General features: G+C 61.0%; 1 long non-coding RNA gene across 1 annotated transcript in view; it reads left to right on the forward strand.

Annotated features, from left to right (window-relative positions):
• Nucleotides 1–200: 200 nt before the first annotated feature.
• LOC139825779 (uncharacterized) overlaps nucleotides 201–19,900 on the forward strand; it is a 47,847-nt gene continuing 28,147 nt past the window's right edge. Inside the window, exons 1-3 of the long non-coding RNA XR_011735979.1 lie at nucleotides 201–513; nucleotides 3,380–3,461; nucleotides 4,651–4,710. This is a non-coding gene — a long non-coding RNA (uncharacterized lncRNA). The remainder of the gene's footprint in view (nucleotides 514–3,379; nucleotides 3,462–4,650; nucleotides 4,711–19,900) is intronic.

Here is a 19,900-nt window from a genome sequence, read left to right on the forward strand (position 1 = left end):
ATCCGAAGCACAAGGGGTGGTCTGGGGTATCCAAAACACAAGGGGTGGTGTGGGCATCCGAAGCACAAGGGGTGGTCTGGGGTATCCAAAGCTCTCCTGGAGCGACTGCTGCTTCTTCTTGCTTTCCATCAGCTTCTTGATGTCTTCCCGCGTGGGGACACGCTCGTCATCTTCATCATCTTCGTCATCTTCGTCATCTTCGTCATCTTCGTCATCTTCGTCATCTTCGCCATCAGATTCCGAGGATTCTGGAGGAGCGAACAGCGAGAAATGGGCTGGGGAGGGTCCAGCACCGGCCCTGGCTCTTCCTGCCCAGCATCCCAGGCCCATCCCCAGCTGCTCCAGCTTCATCCAAAAGAGGTGGCGAGCTCCAAAAACTCAGTGGCTCCTCCAAGAGCGTCCAATGGGAAGAGGCCCCAGGCAGAGAAGTCGTGGGCTCAAAGGAAAGCACCACGTTGCGAGGATCTCCAGAGGATCCCTGGCCTGCTCCAGAAGATCCCCATCATCAACAAGGTGAGGTCGTCCATGTTGTTTTCAAAGGCGAGGAGGAGCTCAAGGGCCCTCAGCATCGGGGCTCGCGTGCGGTTATGAGAGGGCAAGGAGGGAAGGAAGGAGGGAAGGAAGGAGGGAAGGAAGGAGGGAAGGAAGGAGGGAAGGAGGGAAGGAGGGAAGGAGGGAAGGAAGGAAGGAGGGAAGGAAGGAGGGAAGGAAGGAGGGAAGGAAGGAAGGAGGGAAGGAAGGAGGGAAGGAGGGAAGGAAGGAAGGAGGGAAGGAAGGAAGGAAGGAAGGAGGGAAGGAAGGAGGGAAGGAGGGAAGGAAGGAAGGAGGGAAGGAAGGAAGGAAGGAGGGAAGGAAGGAAGGAAGGAGGGAAGGAGGGAAGGAGGGAAGGAGGGAAGGAAGGAGGGAAGGAAGGAAGGAAGGAGGGAAGGAAGGAGGGAAGGAAGGAAGGAGGGAAGGAGGGAAGGAAGGAAGGAAGGAGGGAAGGAAGGAAGGAGGGAAGGAGGGAGGGAAGGAGGGAGGGAAGGAGGGAGGGAAGGAGGGAAGGAAGGAAGGAAGGAAGGAAGGAAGGAAGGAAGGAAGGAAGGAAGGAAGGAAGGAAGGAACCGGGGGTTCCCATCATTTGGGATAAACCCTAAAAACTCATTAATCACTTTGGTTGGAAAAAAGCACCCACCTCCATAGGACCCCATAGGGACCCATAGAGACCATAGAGGCCCATAGGGAGCCACAGAGCCCCATGGAACCCCATAGGGACCCATAGAGACCCAAAGGGACCCATAGGGACCCATAGAGACCATAGAGACCCATAGGGACCCATAGGGACCGTAGAGCCTGTAGAGACCCATAGGGACCCATAGAGCTCCATAGGACCCCATAGGGACCCATAGAGACCATAGAGGCCCATAGGGAGCCGCAGAGCCCCACGGAACCCCATAGGGACCCATAGAGACCCAAAGGGACCCATAGGGACCCATAGGGACCGTAGAGCCTGTAGAGACCCATAGGGACCCATAGAGCTCCATAGGACCCCAGAGGGACCCATAGAGACCATAGAGGCCCATAGGGAGCCACAGAGCCCCATGGAACCCCATAGAGACCCATAGGGACCGTAGAGCCTGTAGAGACCCATAGGGACCCATAGAGCTCCGTAGGACCCCATAGGGACCCATAGAGACCATAGAGGCCCATAGGGAGCCACAGAGCCCCATGGAACCCCATAGAGACCCATAGGGACCGTAGAGCCTGTAGAGACCCATAGGGACCCATAGAGCTCCGTAGGACCCCATAGGGACCCATAGAGACCATAGAGGCCCATAGGGAGCCACAGAGCCCCATGGAACCCCATAGAGACCCATAGGGACCCATAGAGACCCAAAGGGACCCATAGAGAGGGAGGGTTTTAGGACCCTGGGGGTTCCATAGAGACCCATAGAGCATCAAGGAGCCCCATAGGGACCCATAGAGCCTGTAGAGACCCGTAGAGACCCATAGGGACCCGTAGAGACCCATAGAGACCCATAGGGACCCATAGAGACCCAAGGAGCCCCATAGAGACCCATTAAGACCCATAAGGACCCATAGGGACCCATAGGGACCCATAGAGCCCCATAGAGGCCCATAGGAAACCACAGAGCCCCATGGAACCCCATAGGGACCTAGAGAGCTCCATAGGGACCCATAGGGACCCATAGAGCTCCATAGGGACCCATAGAGCCCCATAGGGACCCATAGAGAGGGAGGGTTTTAGGACCCCGGGGGTTCCTGCTGGGCTCAACTATGGCAAGAAAACCTTAACGAATAATTAACCGAATATTAATGAATGCAAAAGGCCAGGAACCAATGAGGAGTGAGCACTGAGCCCTGGGACAGCGGGGACAGGGACAGCGGGAATGCGACCCTGGGACCCATTGACTCCCATTGACCCCATTGACCCCATTGACTGACCCCATTGACCCCCATTGACCCCCATTGACCGATTGACCCCCATTGACCCATTGACCCCATTGACCCCATTGACCCATTGATCCCCATTGCCCCCCATTGATCCCCATTGCCCCATTGATCCCCATTGCCCCATTGACCCCATTGACCCATTGATCCCCATTGACCCCATTGACCCATTGACCCCATTGATCCCCATTGACCCATTGATCCCCATTGACCCCATTGACCCCCATTGACCCCATTGATTCCCATTGACCCACTGACCCCACTGACCCCATTGACCCATTGATCCCCATTGACCCCCATTGAGTCATTGAGTCATTGACTTCATTGGCCCCCCATTGATCCCCATTGCCCCCATTGCCCCCCATTGATCGCCATTGACCCCCATTGACCCCCATTGACCCCGTTGACCCATTGATCCCCATTGCCCCCCATTGACTCCCATTGCCCCCATTGCCCCCATTGACCCCATTGACCCATTGACCCATTGACCGCATTGACTCCCATTGCCCCCATTGACCCCATTGCCCCCCATTGCCCCCCATTGCCCCCCATTGCCCCCATTGCCCCCATTGCCCCCATTGTACCCACTGCCCCCATTGTCCCCCATTGTCCCCCATTGCCCCCCACTGACCCCATTGCCCCCCACTGACCCCATTGCCCCCCATTGACCCCATTGCCCCCCATTGCCCCCATTGTCCCATTTCAGGTAAAAGAGGACATAAAGAAGAGAGAAAAAACAAAACACAACACATTTGGGTACTCCTGGGTCCTTTGGGGCACCCCTGGGTCCCTCCTGAACTCCTGGGTCCTTTGGGGCACTCCTGGGTCCCTCCTGAACTCCTGGGTCCTTTGGGGCACTCCTGGGTCCCTTGGGGTACTCCTGGGTCCCTCCTGAACTCCCCATAGACCCCCATAATTTCCCCCTTAGGGACCCAGGAGTGCCCCATAGTGACCCATAAGTGACTCATGGAGCCCCCTAAGTGTGTTCGGGTCCCTTCGGGTCCCTTCGGGTGAGTGCGGGCCCCACTCGGGTCCCTTCGGGTCCCTTCGGGTGTGTTCGGGTCCCACTCGGGTCCCTTCGGGTGCGTTCGGGTCCCTTCGGGTGCGTTCGGGTCCCTTCGGGTGCCTTCGGGTGCCTTCGGGTCCCCTCGGGTGCGTTCGGGCCCCACTCGGGTCCCTTCGGGTGCGTTCGGGTCCCTTCGGGTGCGTTCGGGTCCCTTCGGGTGCGTTCGGGTCCCTTCGGGTCCCCTCGGGTCCCTTCGGCTCCCTTCGTGTATCTTCGGCTCCTCTCGGAGCCGCCTCCGCGCACGCCACGCACAGTGGGCGTGGCCACGCACCCACCCCGCTTCCCATTGGCCGCCGCCTGAGGAAGGGGGCGTGGCCTCGCTCGCAGCCACCGCCGCGGCGGGAAACGATCGTGAGGCGGGAAAAGGGGAAGAAAGGGGGCGGGGGGAGGAAGAGGAGGGGCCGGGGGGGGAGCGGAACACGGGTTTTGGGGTAAAAAGGGGGGGATTTGGGAGTTTGGCGCCTTTTGGGGCACTTTCGGGTGGGTTCGGGTCCCTTCGGGGAGACTTCGGGTCCCTTCGGGGAGACTTCGGGCCCCTTCGGGTGGGTTCGGGCCCCTTCGGGGAGACTTCGGGTCCCTTCGGGTGCGTTCGGGTCCCTTCGGGTGCGTTCGGCTCCACTCGGAACCCTTCGGGTGCGTTCGGGTCCCTTCGGGTGGGTTCGGGTCCCTTCGGGTTTGTTCGGCTCCACTCGGGCCCCTTCGGGTGGGTTCGGGTCCCTTCGGGTGCGTTCGGCTCCACTCGGACCCCTTCGGGAAGACTTCGGGTCCCTTCGGGTGCGTTCGGCTCCACTCGGACCCCTTCGGGAAGACTTCGGGTCCCTTCGGGTGCGTTCGGCCCCGGCCGGGACTCGGGCGCCGCTCGGCTCCGCTCGGGCTCCGCTCGGGCGCCGCTCGTCTCCGCTCGGGCCCATTCGGCTCCGCTCGGGCCCATTCGGCTCCGCTCGGCTCTTTCCGTCTCCGCTCGTTTTCCCGCGCTTTCCCTCAGAGCGCGAAGCGAAGCGCGGGGACCCCCGGGGCCGCTTTTTTCGCGCTTTTCCCGAGGTGACAACAGCGGGGGCTTTGGGGACACAGCTCGGGGAGCCTCAGCGGGAGGGTTTTGGGTTGAAAAAGCGCTATTTTGGGTCAATTTTGAGGTGGTTTGTGGCCCTCCCGGCGGGGCAAGATGGCGGCTCCGGACATCGAGGGGCTGCTGGGTGAGTAATGAGGGGGAATTAGGGGTGATTAGCGCGAATTAGGGGGTAATTAGGGGGCAGCGGGGATACGGGGGGGTGGGGGGGGTGTTAATTAGCGCTGCTGAGGGTGTTAATTGTTAATGAATGCAGAGGAGGAGCCGTTGCAGGAGCTGCACCCCGGGCTGGCCCCGCTGAGGGGGATTGGGGGGGTGGGAGCGGAGCTGGAGAGGGAGGTGAGACAGGTAAGGGGGCATTGGGGACAATGGGGACAGAGAGAGAGAGTGTGTGCGGATCAGCAGTGATCACCCCAAACCTGCCCCGCAGACACGGCACCCAAAATCCTGCACCCCAAAATACTCTTCCCAAACCTGCACCCCAGATCCTGACCCCAAGCCCTGCACCAAAACCCTGCCCCTCAATCCTGCACCCCCAAATCCTCCACCCCCGATCCTGTCTTCCCAAACCCTGCACCCCAGATCCTGCACCCCCAAATTCGGCCCTACCAAACTCTGCACCCCTAAACCCTACAACTGAAACCTTGCACCCCCTAATCCTGCCCTCCCTACCTTCCTGAACCCCGAAACCTGCACCCCAAACCCTGCATTCCCAAATCTTTCCGTCCTATACCCTACACCCCTAAACCTGCCCCCAAACCCTGTACCCCAAAGAATTCCCTCCCAAACCCTGCACCTCCAAATCCTGCACCTCAAAGGCCTGGCAACCCAAGCCCTTCAACCCCATCCCTGCAACACCAAATCCTGTACCCCAAACCCAGCACCCCAGAATCCTGCACCCCAAATCCTGCCTACCAAACCTTTCACTGCAAACCCCTGCACCCCAAGATTGTGCTGCCCTAAACACTGAACCCCCAAATCCTGAAGACCCGGATCCTTGCCTCCCAAGACTCTGCACCCCCAAATCCTGCACCCAAATCTCTCACCCCCACCACCCTGCACTCCCAACCCCTGCACCCCAAAACTCCACACCTCCAAATCCTGAACCCTGAAACCCCGCACCCCCAAATCCTGTGCCCCAGTCCTGTGCACCCCACACTCTGCAACCTTAAATTTCCCCCCAAGCCCCTGCACCCCAAACGCTGCACTCTTAGACCTGACTTCTAAACCCAAGGGCCCATTGTGACATCCCAGAACCTCCTATTGTCCCCAGGGCCCATTGTGACATCCTGGGAACCCCCATTGTCCCCAGGGCGCATTGTGACATTCAGGGGACTCCTCTTTGTCCCCAGGGCCCATTGTGACATCCTGGGGACCGCCCCTTGTCACTGGGGCCCATTGTGACGTCACAGGACCCCCCGTTGTCCCCAGGGTTCATTGTGACGTCTTAGGACCCCCCATTGTCCCCAGGGCCCATTGTGACATCCTGGGGAACCCCCTTGTCCCCAGGGCCCATTGTGACGTCCCAGAACCCGCCATTGTCCCCAGGGCCCATTGTGACATCCTGGGGATCCCTCCTTGTCACTGGGGACCCATTGTGACACCATGGAGACCCCTGCTTGTCCTCAGGGTCCATTGTGACATCTTGGGCACCTCCCATTGTCCCCAGGACCCATTGTGACATCCTGGGGACCCCCTTGCTCCCAGGGCCCATTGTGGCACCATGTGGACATCCCCTTTGTCCCCAGGGCCCATTGTGACATTCCAGGACCCCCCATTGTCCCCAGGGCCCATTGTGACATCCACTGCACCCCCTTGTCCCCAGGGCCCATTGTGACATTCAGGGGACCCCTCTTTGTCCCCAGGGCCCATTGTGACGTCCCAGGACCCCCCATTGTCCCCAGGGCCCATTGTGACATCCTGGGGATCCCTCCTTGTCCTCAGGGCCCATTGTGACGTCTTAGGACCCCCCATTGTCCCCAGGGCCCATTGTGACATTCAGGGGACGCCTCTTTGAAACCCAGGGCACATTGTGACATCCTGGGGACCCCCCCTTGTCCCCACAGCCCATTGTGACGTCCCAGGACCCCCCATTGTTCCCAGGGCCCATTGTGACATCCTGGGGATCCCTCCTTGTCCCCAGGGCCCATTGTGACACTATGGGGACCCCCCCTTGTTCCCAGGGCCCATTGTGACATCCTGGGTACCACCCTTGTCCGCACGGCTCATTGTGACGTCCCAGGACCCCCCATTGTCCCCAGGGCCCATTGTGACATCCTGGGGATCCCTCCTTGTCCGCAGGGCCCATTGTGACGTCCCAGGACCCCCCATTGTCCCCAGGGCCCATTGTGACATCCTCTGCACCCCCTTGTCCCCAGGGCCCATTGTGACATTCCGGGGACCCCTGTTTGTTCCCAGGGCCCATTGTGACATCCTGGGGACCCCCTCTTGTCACTGGGGCCCATTGTGACGTCCCAGGACCCGCTATTGTCCCCAGGGCCGATTGTGACATTCAGGGGACCCCTCTTTGTCCCCAGGGCCCATTGTGACATCCTGGGGATCCCTCCTTTTCCCCACGACCCATTGTGACATCCTGGGGACCCTCCTTGTCCCCAGAGCCCATTGTGACATCCAAGGGACCCCCTTTGTCTCCAGGGCCCATTGTGGCACCATGGGGACCCCCTTTGACACTGGGGCCCATTGTGACACCGTCGACACCCCCCTTTGTCCCCAGAGCCCATTGTGACGTCCTGGGGACCCCCCTTGTCCCCAGAGCCCATTGTGACATCCAGGGGACCCCCTCTTGTCCCCAGGGCCCATTGTGACGTCCCAGGACCCTCCATTGTCCCCAGGACCCATTGTGACATCCTGGGGATCCCTCCTTGTCCCCAGGGCCCATTGTGACGTCCCAGGACCCCCCATTGTCCCCAGGACCCATTGTGACATTCAGGGGACCCCCTTTGTCACTGGGGCCCATTGTGACATCCCAGGAGCCCACATTGTCCCCAGGGCCCATTGTGACATCCTGGGGACCCCACTTGTCCCCAGGACCCATTGTGACACTATGGGGACCCCCCCTTGTCCCCAGGGCCCATTGTGACGTCCTGGGTACCACCCTTGTCCGCAGGGCTCATTGTGACGTCTCAGGACCCCCCATTGTCCCCAGGGCCCATTGTGACATCCTGGGGATCCCTCCTTGTCCGCAGGGCCCATTGTGACGTCCCAGGACCCCCCATTGTCCCCAGGGCCCATTGTGACATCCTCGGCACCCCCTTGTCCCCAGGGCCCATTGTGACATTCAGGGGACCCCTGTTTGTCCCCAGGGCCCATTGTGACATCCTGGGGACCCCCTCTTGTCACTGGGGCCCATTGTGACGTCCCAGGACCCCCCATTTTCCCCAGGGCCCATTGTGACATTCAGGGGACCCCTCTTTGTCCCCAGGGGCCATTGTGACGTCTAACGACCCCCCATTGTCCCCAGGGCCCATTGTGACATCCTGGGGATCCCTCCTTGTCCTCAGGGCCCATTGTGACGTCCCAGGACCCCCCATTGTTCCCAGGGCCCATTGTGATGTCCTTGGGAGCCCCCTCTCTTCCCAGGGCTCATTGTGACTCTCAGGGGACCCCGCCTTGTCCCCAGGACTGCTTGTGACGTCCTAGGGCCCCTCTGTGTCCCCAGGGCCCATTGTGACGTCCCAGGACCCCCATTGTCCCCAGGGCCCATTGTGACATCCTCGGCACCCCCTTATCCACAGGGCCCATTGTGACATTCAGGGGACCCCTCTTTGTCCCCAGGGCCCATTGTGACATCCTGGGGACCCCCTCTTGTCCCCAGGGCCCATTGTGACGTCCCAGGACCCCCCATTGTCCCCAGGGCCCATTGTGACATCCTGGGGATCCCTCCTTGTCCCCAGGGCCCATTGTGACGTCCCAGGAACCCCCATTGTCCCCAGGACCCATTGTGACATTCAGGGGACCCCCTTTGTCACTGGGGCCCATTGTGACATCCTGGGGACCCCCATGCCACTGGGGCCCATTGTGACGTCCCAGGACCTCGCATTGTCCCGAGGGCCCATTGTGACACCTTGGGGACCCCCTTGTCACTGGAGACCCGTTGTGACATCATGGGGACCACCCCTTGTCCTCAGGGCCTATTGTTACGTCCCAGGACCCCCCATTGTCCCCAGGGCCCATTGTGACATTCAGGGGACCCCCTTTGTCACTGGGGCCCATTGTGACATCCCAGGACCCCACATTGTCCCCAGGGCCCATTGTGAGTTCCTGGAGACCCCCTTGTCCCCAGGTCCCATTGTGACATCCTGGGCAGCCTCTTTGTCCCCAGGGCCCCTTGTGACATCCTGGGGACCTCCTTGTCCCCAGGACCCATCCTGGCACCGTGGAGACATCCCTTGTTACTGGGGACCTATTGTGACACCATGGGGACCTCCCATTGTCCTCAGGGCCCATTGAGACATCCTGGGGACACCCTTTGTCACTGGGGACCTAATGTGACATCCCAGGAACCCCATTGTCCCAAGGGCCCATTGTGACATCCTGGGGACCCCCCTTTGTCTCCAGGACATATTGTGACACCGTGGGGACCACATTAGTCCCCAGGGCCCATTGTGACATCCTAGGGATCCCCTCTTGTCCCCAGGGCCCATTGTGACGTCCCAGGACCCCCCATTGTCCCCAGGGCCCATTGTGACCTCCTCGGCACCCCCTTGTCCCTAGGGCCCATTGTGACATTCACGGGACCCCCCTTTGTCCCCAGGACCCATTGTGACATCCTGGGGACCCTCCTTGTCCCCAGAGCCCATTGTGACATCCAGGGGACCCCCTTTGTCCCCAGGGCCCATTGTGACATCCTGGGGTCCCCCCTTTGTCCCCAGGGCCCATTGAAATGTCCCAGGACCACCGTTTGTCCCCAGGGTTCATTATGACATCCTGGGGACCCCATTTGTCCCCACGGCCCATTGTGGCACCATGGGGACCCCCTTTGTCACTGGGGCCCATTGTGACATCCCAGGACCCCACTTTGTCCCCAGGGCTTATTGTGACACCATGGGGATCTCCCTTGTCCCCAGGGCCCATTGTGACATCCCATGACCCCCTTTATCCCCAGTGCTATTGTGAAATCCTGGGGACCCCTTTTGTCCCCAGGGCCCATTGTGGCACCATGGGGAACCCCTTTGTCACTGGGGGCCTTTGTGACATCCCAGGATTCCACTTTGTCCCCAGGGCTCGTTCTGACACCTTGGGGACTCCCATTGTCCCCAGGGCCCATTCTGACATCCTGGGCAACCCCATTGTCCCCAGGGCCCATTGTGACATCTGGGGGACGCCCTTGTCCCCAGGACCCATCGTGGCACCGTGGGGACCCTCCTTGTCACTTGGGCCCATTGTGACATCCTGGGCACCCCTTTTGTCCCCACAGCCCATTGTGGCACCATGGGGACCCCCTTTGTCACTGGGGCCCATTGTGACATCCCAGGACCCCACATTGTCCCCAGGGCCCTTGTGACATCCTGGGGACCCCACTTGTCCCCAGGACCCATTGTGACACTATAGGGACCCCCCTTGTGCCCAGTGACCATTGTGACACCGTGGGTACCACCCTTGTCCGCAGGGCCCATTGTGACATCCTGGGGACACCCCCTTGTCTCCAGGGCCCATTGTGACATCCTGGGAATCCCTCCTTGTCCTCAGGGCCCATTTTGACATTCAGGGGACCCCCCATTGTCCCCAGGGCCCATTGTGACATCCTCGGCACCTCCTTGTCCCCAGGGCCCATTGTGACATTCAGGGGACCCCACATTGTCCCCAGGGCCCATTGTGACATCCTGGGGACCCCCCTTTGTCCCCAGGGCCCATTGTGACATCCAAGGGACCCCCCCTTGTCCCCAGGGCCCATTGTGACGTCCCAGGACCCCCCACTGTCCCCAGGGCCCATTGTGACATTCAGGGGACCCCCCTTTGTCCCCAGGGCCCATTCTGATACCGTCGGGACCCCCTTTGTCCCCAGGGCCCATTGTGACATCCTGGGGGACTCTCCTTGTCCCCAGAGCCCATTGTGACATCCAGGGGACCCCCTTTGTCCCCAGGGCCCATTGTGGCACCGTGAGGACCCTCTTTATCACTGGGGCCCATTGTGACATCCCGGGACCCCCTTTGTCCCCAGGGCCCATTGTGACATCCTGGGGGACCCTCCTTGTCCCCAGAGCCCATTGTGACATCCCAGGACCCCACTTTGTCCCCAGGGCTTATTGTGACACCATGGGAATCTCCCTTGTCCCCAGGGCCCATTGTGACATCCCATGACCCCCCTTTGTCCCCAGTGCTATTGTGAAATCCTGGGGACCCCTTTTGTCCCCAGGGCCCATTGTGGCACCATGGGGAACCCCTTTGTCACTGGGGGCCATTGTGACATTCCAGGATTCCACTTTGTCCCCAGGGCTCGTTCTGACACCTTGGGGACTCCCATTGTCCCCAGGGCCCATTGTGACATCCTGGGCAACCCCATTGTCCCCAGGGCCCATTGTGACATCCTGGGGACCCCCATTGTCCCCAAGGCCCATTGTGACATTCCAGGACCCACCATTGTCCCCAGGGCCCATTGTGACATCCACTGCACCCCCTTGTCCCTAGGGCCCACTGTGACATTCAGTGGACCCCTCTTTGTCCCCAGGGCCCATTGTCACATCCTGGGGACCCCCGTTGTCACTGGGGCCCATTGTGACATCCAAGGGACCCCCCCTTGTCCCCAGGGCCAATTGTGACGTCCCAGGACCCCCCATTGTTCCCAGGGCCCATTGTGATGTCCTGGGGAGCCCCCTCTGTTCCCAGGGCTCATTGTGACTTTCAGGGGACCCCCCCTTGTCCCCAGGGCCCATTGTGACGTCCCAGGACCCACCATTGTCCCCAGGACCCATTGTGACATTCAGGGGGCCCCTTTGTCCCCAGGGCCCATTATGACATCCCAGGACCCCCCATTGTCCCCAGGGCCCATTGTGACGTCCCAGGACCCCCCATTGTCCCCAGGGCCCATTGTGACATCCTCAGCACCCCCTTGTCCCCAGGGCCCATTGTGACATTCAGGGGACCCCTCTTTTTCCCCAGGGCCCATTGTGACATCCTGGGGACCCCCCCTTGTCCCCAGGGCCCATTGTGACGTCCCAGGACCCGCCATTGTCCCCAGGGCCCATTGTGACATCCTGGGGATCCCTGCTTGTCCCCAGGGCCCATTGGGACGTCCCAGGACCCGCCATTGTCCCCAGGGCCCATTGTGACATTCTGGGGATCCCTCCTTGTCCCCATGGCCAATTGGGACGTCCCAGGACCCCCATTGTCCCCAGGGCCCATTGTGACATTCAGGGGCCCCCGTTTGTCACTGGGGCCCATTGTGACATCCCAGGACCCCACATTGTCCCCAGGGCCCATTGTGACATCCTGGGGACACCCCCTTATCTCCAGGGCCCATTGTGACATCCTGGGAATCCCTCCTTGTCACTGGGGCCCATTTTGACATTCAGGGGACCCCTCTTAGTCCCCAGGGCCCATTGTGACATCCTGGGGACCCCACTTGTCCCCAGGACCCATTGTGACACTATGGGGACCCCCCCTTGTGCCCAGTGCCCATTGTGACACCGTGGGTACCACCCTTGTCTGCAGGGCTCATTGTTTCATCCCAGGACCCCCCATTGTCCCCAGGGCCCATTGTGACATTCAGGGGACCCCCCTTTGTCCCCAGGGCCCATTCTGATACCGTGGGGACCCCCTTTGTCCCCAGAGCCCATTGTGACATGTTGGGGACGCTCTTTGTCCCCAGGGCCCATTGTGACATCCTGGGGACCCTCCTTGTCCCCAGAGCCCATTGTGACATCCAGGGGACCCCCTTTGTCCCCAGGGCCCATTGTGGCACCATAGGGACCCCCTTTGTCACTAGGGCCCATTGTGACATCCCAGGACCCCCCCTAGTCCCCAGGGCCCATTGTGACATCCTGGGGACCCTCCTTGTCCCCAGAGCCCATTGTGACATCCAGGGGACCCCCTTTGTCCCCAGGGCCCATTGTGGCACCATAGGGACCCCCTTTTTCACTGGGGCCCATTGTGACATCCCAGGACCCCCCCTGGTCCCCAGGCCCCATTGTGACATCCTGGGGACCCCTTTGTCCCAAGACTTCATTGTGACATCCTGGGGACCCCCCTTGTCCTCAGGGTCCATTGTGACAGCCCAGGACCTTACATTGTCCCCAGGGCCCATTGTGATATCTGGGGGACCCCCTTGTTCCCAAGGCCCATTGTGACATCCTGGGGACCCACCCTTGTCCCCAGGGCCCATTGTGACATCCTGGGGACCCCCCCTTGCTCCCAGGGCCCGTTGTGGCACCGTGGGGACACCCCGTTTGTCCCCAGGGCCCATTGTGACATCCCAGGACCCCCCTTTGTACCCAGGGCCATTGTAGCACCATGGGGTCCCCTTTGACCCCATGGCCCATTGTGGCACCATGGCAACCCCTTTTGTCCCCAGGGCCCATTGTGACATTCTTGGACCCCACTTTGTCCCCAGGGCCTATTGTGACACCATGGGGACCCCTCCTTGTCACTGGGGACCCATTGTGACACCATGGGGACCCCCCCTTGTCCTCAGGACTCATTCTCACATCCTGGACACCCCCCATTGTCCCCAGGGCCCATTGTGACATCCACTGCACCCCCTTGTCCCCAGGGCCCATTGTGACATTCAGTGGACCCCTGTTTGTCCCCAGGGCCCATTGTGACATCCTGGGGACCCCCCCTTGTCCCCAGGGCCCATTGTGACGTCCCAGGACCCCCCTTTGTCCCCAGTGCTATTGTGAAATCCTGGGGACCCCTTTTGTCCCCGGGGCCCATTGTGACACCATGGGGAACCCCTTTGTCACTGGGGGCCATTGTGACATTCCAGGATACCACTTTGTCCCCAGGGCTCGTTCTGACACCTTGGGGACTCCCATTGTCCCCAGGGCCCATTGTGACATCCTGGGCAACCCCATTGTCCCCAGGGCCCATTGTGACGTCTCACGAGCCCCCATTGTCCCCAGGGCCCATTGTGACATCCTGGGGATCCCTCCTTGTCCCCAGGGCCCATTGTGATGTCCCAGGACCCCCCATTGTCCCCAGGGCCCATTGTGACATCCTCTGCACCCCCTTGTCCCCAGGGCCCATTGTGACATTCAGGGGACCCCTCTTTGTCCCCAGGGCCCATTCTGACATCCTGGGGATCCCTCCTTGTCCCCAGGGCCCATTGTGACGTCCCAGGACCCCCCATTGTCCCCAGGACCTATTGTGACATTCAGGGGAGCCCCTTTGTCACTGGGGCCCATTGTGACACCATGGAGACCCCCGCTTGTCCTCAGGGTCCATTGTGACATCCTGGCCACCCCCTTGCTCCCAGGGCCCGTTGTGGCACCATGGGGACACCCCCTTTGTCCCCAGGGCCCATTGTGACATCCCAGGACCCCCCTTTGTCCCCAGGGCCATTGTAGCACCATGGGGACCCCCTTTGACCTCAGGGCCAATTGTGGCACCATGGCAACCCCTTTTGTCCCCAGGGCCCATTGTGACATTCTTGGACCCCACTTTGTCCCCAGGGCCTATTGTGACACCATGGGGACCCCTCCTTGTCACTGGGGACCCATTGTGACACCATGGGGACCCCCCCTTGTCCACAGGACTCATTCTCACATCCTGGACACCCCCCATTGTCCCCAGGGCCCATTGTGACATCCAGGGGACCCCCTTTGTCCCCAGGGCCCATTGTGGCACCATGAGGACCCTCTTTGTCACTGGGGCCCATTGTGACATCCCAGGACCCCCCTTTGTCCCCAGGGCCCATTGTGACATCCTGGGGACCCTCCTTGTCCCCAGAGCCCATTGTGACATCCCAGGACCCCACTTTGTCCCCAGGGCTTATTGTGACACCATGGGGATCTCCCTTGTCCCCAGGGCCCATTGTGACATCCCATGACCCCCCTTTGTCCCCAGTGCTATTGTGAAATCCTGGGGACCCCTTTTGTCCCCAGGGCCCATTGTGACACCATGGGGAACCCCTTTGTCACTGGGGGCCATTGTAACATTCCAGGATTCCACTTTGTCCCCAGGGCTCGTTCTGACACCTTGGGGACTCCCATTGTCCCCAGGGTCCATTGTGACATCCTGGGCAACCCCATTGTCCCCAGGGCCCATTGTGACATCCTGGGGACCCCCATTGTCCCCAAGGCCCATTGTGACATTCCAAGACCCCCCATTGTCCCCAGGGCCCATTGTGACATCCTCTGCACCCCCTTGTCCCCAGGGCCCATTGTGACATTCAGGGGACCCCTCTTTGTCCCCAGGGCCCATTGTGACATTCAGGGGACCCCCCCTTGTCACTGGGGCCCATTGTGACGTCCCAGGACCCCCCACTGTCCCCAGGGCCCATTGTGACATCCTGGGGATCCCTCCCTGTCCCCAGGGCCCATTGTGACGTCCCAGGACACCCCATTGTCCCCAGGACCCATTGTGACATTCAGGGGGCCCCTTTGTCACTGGGGCCAATTGTGACATCCCAGGACCCCACATTGTCCCCCGGGCCCATTGTGACACCGTGGGTACCACCCTTGTCCGCAGGGCTCATTGTGACATCCCAGGACCCCCCTTTGTCCCCAGGGCCCATTCTGATACCGTGGGGATCCCCTTTGTCCCCAGAGCCCATTGTGACATCCAGGGGACCCCTTTGTCCCCAGGGCCCATTGTGACATCGCAGGACCCCCCTGGGCCCCAGGGCGCATTTTGACATCCTGGGGATGCCCCCTTGTCACCGGGACCCATTGTGTCGTCCCAGGACCCCCCATTGTCTCCAGGGCCCATTGTGACATCCTGGGGATCCCTGCTTGGCCCCAGGGCCCATTGTGACGTCTTAGGACCCCCCATTGTCCCCAGGGCCCATTGCGACATTCAGGGGACGCCTCTTTGTCCCCAGAGCCCATTCTGACATCCAGGGGACCCCCTTTGTCCCCAGGGCCCATTGTGACATCGCAGGACCCACCCTGGTCCCCAGGGCCCATTGTGACATCCTGGGCACCCCTTTTATCCCCACAGCCCATTGTGGCACCATGGGGACCCCCTTTGTCACTGGGGCCCATTGTGACATCCCAGGACCCCACATTGTCCCCAGGGCCCTTGTGACATCCTGGGGACCCCACTTGTCCCCAGTACCCATTGTGACACTATAGGGAACCCCCCTTGTGCCCAGTGACCATTGTGACACCGTGGGTACCACCCTTGTCCGCAGGGCCCATTGTGACATCCTGGGGACACCCCCTTGTCCCCAGGGCCCATTTTGACATTTAGGGGACCCCCCATTGTCCCCAGGGCCCATTGTGACATCCTCGGCACCTCCTTGTCCCCAGGGCCCATTGTGACATTCAGGGGACCCCACATAGTCCCCAGGGCCCATTGTGACATCCTGGGGACCCCCCTTTGTCCCCAGGGCCCATTGTGACATGCTGGGGACCCTCCTTGTCCCCAGAGCCCATTGTGACATCCAGGGGACCCCCTTTGTCCCCAGGGCCCATTGTGGCACCGTGAGGACCCTCTTTATCACTGGGGCCCATTGTGACATCCCAGGACCCCCTTTGTCACCAGGGCCCATTGTGACATCCTGGGGGACCCTCCTTGTCCCCAGAGCCCATTGTGACATCCCAGGACCCCACTTTGTTCCCAGGGCTTATTGTGACACCATGGGAATCTCCCTTGTCCCCAGGGCCCATTGTGACATCCCATGACCCCCCTTTGTCCCAAGTGCTATTGTGAAATTCTGGGGACCCCTTTTGTCCCGAGGGCCCATTGTGGCACCCTGGGGAACCCCTTTGTCACTGGGGGCCATTGTGACATTCCAGGATTCCACTTTGTCCCCAGGGCTCGTTCTGACACCTTGGGGACTCCCATTGTCCCCAGGGCCCATTGTGACATCCTGGGCAACCCCATTGTCCCCAGGGCCCATTGTGACATCCTGGGGACCCCCATTGTCCCCAAGGCCCATTGTGACATTCCAGGACCCCCCATTGTCCCCAGGGCCCATTGTGACATCCACTGCACCCCCTTGTCCCCAGGGCCCATTGTGACATTCAGTGGACCCCTCTTTGTCCCCAGGGCCCATTGACACATCCTGGGGACCCTCCTTGTCCCCAGGGCCCATTGTGACGTCGCAGGACCCCCTGTTGTCCCCAGGACCCATTGTGACATTCAGGGGGCCCCTTTGTCACTGGGACCCATTGTGACACCGTGGGTACCACCCTTGTCCGCAGGGCTCATTGTGACATCCCAGGACCCACCTTTGTCCCCAGGGCCCATTCTGATACCGTGGGGATCCCCTTTGTCCCCAGAGCCCATTGTGACATCCAGGGGACCCCCTTTGTCCCCAGGGCCAATTGTGACATCGCAGGACCCCCCTGGGCCCCAGGGCGCATTTTGACATCCTGGGGATCCCTCCTTGTCCCCAGGGCCCATTGTGACATCCCAGGACCCCCCATTGTCCCCAGGACCTATTGTGACATTCAGGGGACCCCCTTTGTCACTGGGGCCCATTGTGACACCATGGAGACCCCCGCTTGTCCTCAGGCTCCATTGTGACATCCTGGGCACCCCCCATTTTCCCCAGGACTCATTGTGACATCCTGGCCACCCCCTTGCTTCCAGGGCCCGTTGTGGCACCATGGGGACACCCCCTTTGTCCCCAGGGCCCATTGTGACATCCCAGGACCCCCCTTTGTCCCCAGGGCCCATTGTAGCACCATGGGGACCCCCTTTGACCCCAGGGCCCATTGTGGTACTATGGCAACCCCTTTTGTCCCCATTGCCCATTGTGACATTCTTGGACCCCACTTTGTCCCCAGGGCCTATTGTGACACCATGGGGACCCCTCCTTGCCACTGGGGACCCATTGTGACACCATGGGGACCCCCCCTTGTCCTCAGGACTCATTCTCACATCCTGGACACCCCGCATTGTCCCCAGGGCCCATTGTGACATCCACGGCACCCCCCTGTCCCCAGGGCCCATTGTGACATCCAGGGGACTCCTCTTTGTCCCCAGGGCCCATTGTGACATCCTGGGGACCCCCCCTTGTCCCCAGGGCCCATTGTGACGTCCCAGGACCCGCCATTGTCCCCAGGGCCAATTGTGACATCCTGGGGATCCCTCCTTGTCTTCAGGGCCCATTGTGATGTCCGAGGACCCCCCATTGTCCCCAGGGCCCATTGTGACATCCTCTGCACCCCCTTGTCCCCAGGGCCCATTGTGACATTCAGGGGACCCCTCTTTGTCCCCAGGGCCCATTGTGACATCCTGGGGATCCCTCCTTGTCCCCAGGGCCCATTGTGACGTCCCAGGACCCCCCATTGTCCCCAGGACCTATTGTGACATTCAGGGGACCCCCTTTGTCACTGGGGCCCATTGTGACACCATGGGGACCCCTCCTTGTCACTGGGGACCCATTATGACACCATGGGGACCCCCCTTGTCCTCAGGACTCATTCTCACATCCTGGACACCCTGCATTGTCCCCAGGGCCCATTGTGACATCCACTGCATCCCCTTGTCCCCAGGGCCCATTGTGACATTCAGGGGACCCCTCTTTGTCCCCAGGGCCCATTGTGACATCCTGGGGACCCCCCCTTGTCCCCAGAGCCCATTGTGACGTCCCAGGACCCCCCATTGTCCCCAGGACCCATTGTGACACTATGGGGACCCCCCCTTTTGCCCAGGGGCCATTGTGACCCCGTGGGTACCACCCTTGTCCCCAGGGCCCATTGTGACATCCTCTGCACCCCCTTGTCCCCAGGGCCCATTGTGACATTCAGGGGACCCCTCTTTGTCCCCAGGGCCCATTGTGACATCCTGGGGACCCTCTTTGTCACTGGGGCCTATTGTGACATCCCAGGACCCCCCTTTGTCCCCAGGGCCCATTGTAGCACCATGGGGACCCCCTTTGACCCCAGGGCCCATTGTGGCACCATGGCAACCGCTTTTGTCCCCAGGGCCCATTGTGACATTCTTGGACCCCACTTTGTCCCCAGGGCCTATTGTGACACCATGGGGACGCCTCCTTGTCACTGGGGACCCATTGTGATACCATGGGGACCCCGCCTTGTCCTCAGGACTCATTCTCACATCCTGGACGCCCCCCATTGTCCCCAGGGCCCATTGTGACATCCACTGCACCCCCTTGTCCCCAGGGCCCATTGTGACATTCAGGGGACCCCTCTTTGTCCCCAGGGCCCATTGTGACATCCTGGGGACCCCCCCTTGTCCCCAGGGCCCATTGTGACGTCCCAGGACCCCCCATTGTCCCCAGGGCCCATTGTGACATCCTGTGGATCCCTCCTTGTCCCCAGGGCCCATTGTGACGTCCCAGGACCCCCCATTGTCCCCAGGGCCCATTGTGATATGTTGGGGAGCCCTCTTTGTCCCCAGGGCCCATTGTGAAATTCAGGGGACCCCAACTTGTCCTCAGGGCCCATTCTGATATCCTGGTGACACTCTTTGTCCCCAGGGCCCATTGTGACATCCTGGGGACCCCATTGTCACCAAAGCCCATTGTGATATCCTGGCGACCACCTTTTGTCCCCAGGGCCCATTGTGATATCCTGAGGACCGCCCTTTGTCCCCAGGGCCCATTGTGACGTCCCAGGACCCCCCATTGTCCCCAGGGCCCATTGTGACATTGAGGGGCCCCCGTTTGTCATTGGGGCCCATTGTGAGATCCCAGGACCCCACATTGTCCCAAGGGCCCATTGTGACTTTCAGGTGACTCCACTTGTCCCCAGGACCCATTGTGACACTATAGGGACCCCCCCTTGTGCCCAGTGCCCATTGTGACACCGTGGGTACCACCCTTGTCCGCAGGGCCCATTGTGACATCCTGGGGACACCCCCTTGTCCCCAGGGCCCATTGTGACATTCAGGGGACCCCTCTTTGTCCCCAGGGCCCATTGTGACATCCTGGGGACCCCCCCTTGTCCCCAGAGCCCATTGTGATGTCCCAGGAGCCCCCATTGTCCCCAGGACCCATTGTGACATTCAGGGGACCCCCTTTGTCACTGGGGCCCATTGTGAAATCCCAGGACCCCACACTGTCCCCAGGGCCCATTGTGACATCCTGGGGACCCCCCCTTTGTCCCCAGTGGCCATTGTGACATCCTGCGGACCCCCCTTTGTCCCCAGGGCCCATTTTGACATTCAGGGGACCCACCATTGTCCTCAGGGCCCATTGTGAGGTCCCAGGACCCCCCATTGTC

The sequence above is a fragment of the Patagioenas fasciata genome, chromosome 28, assembly GCF_037038585.1.
Source record: "Patagioenas fasciata isolate bPatFas1 chromosome 28, bPatFas1.hap1, whole genome shotgun sequence".
In the NCBI taxonomy this organism is placed as follows: Eukaryota; Metazoa; Chordata; class Aves; order Columbiformes; family Columbidae; genus Patagioenas; species Patagioenas fasciata.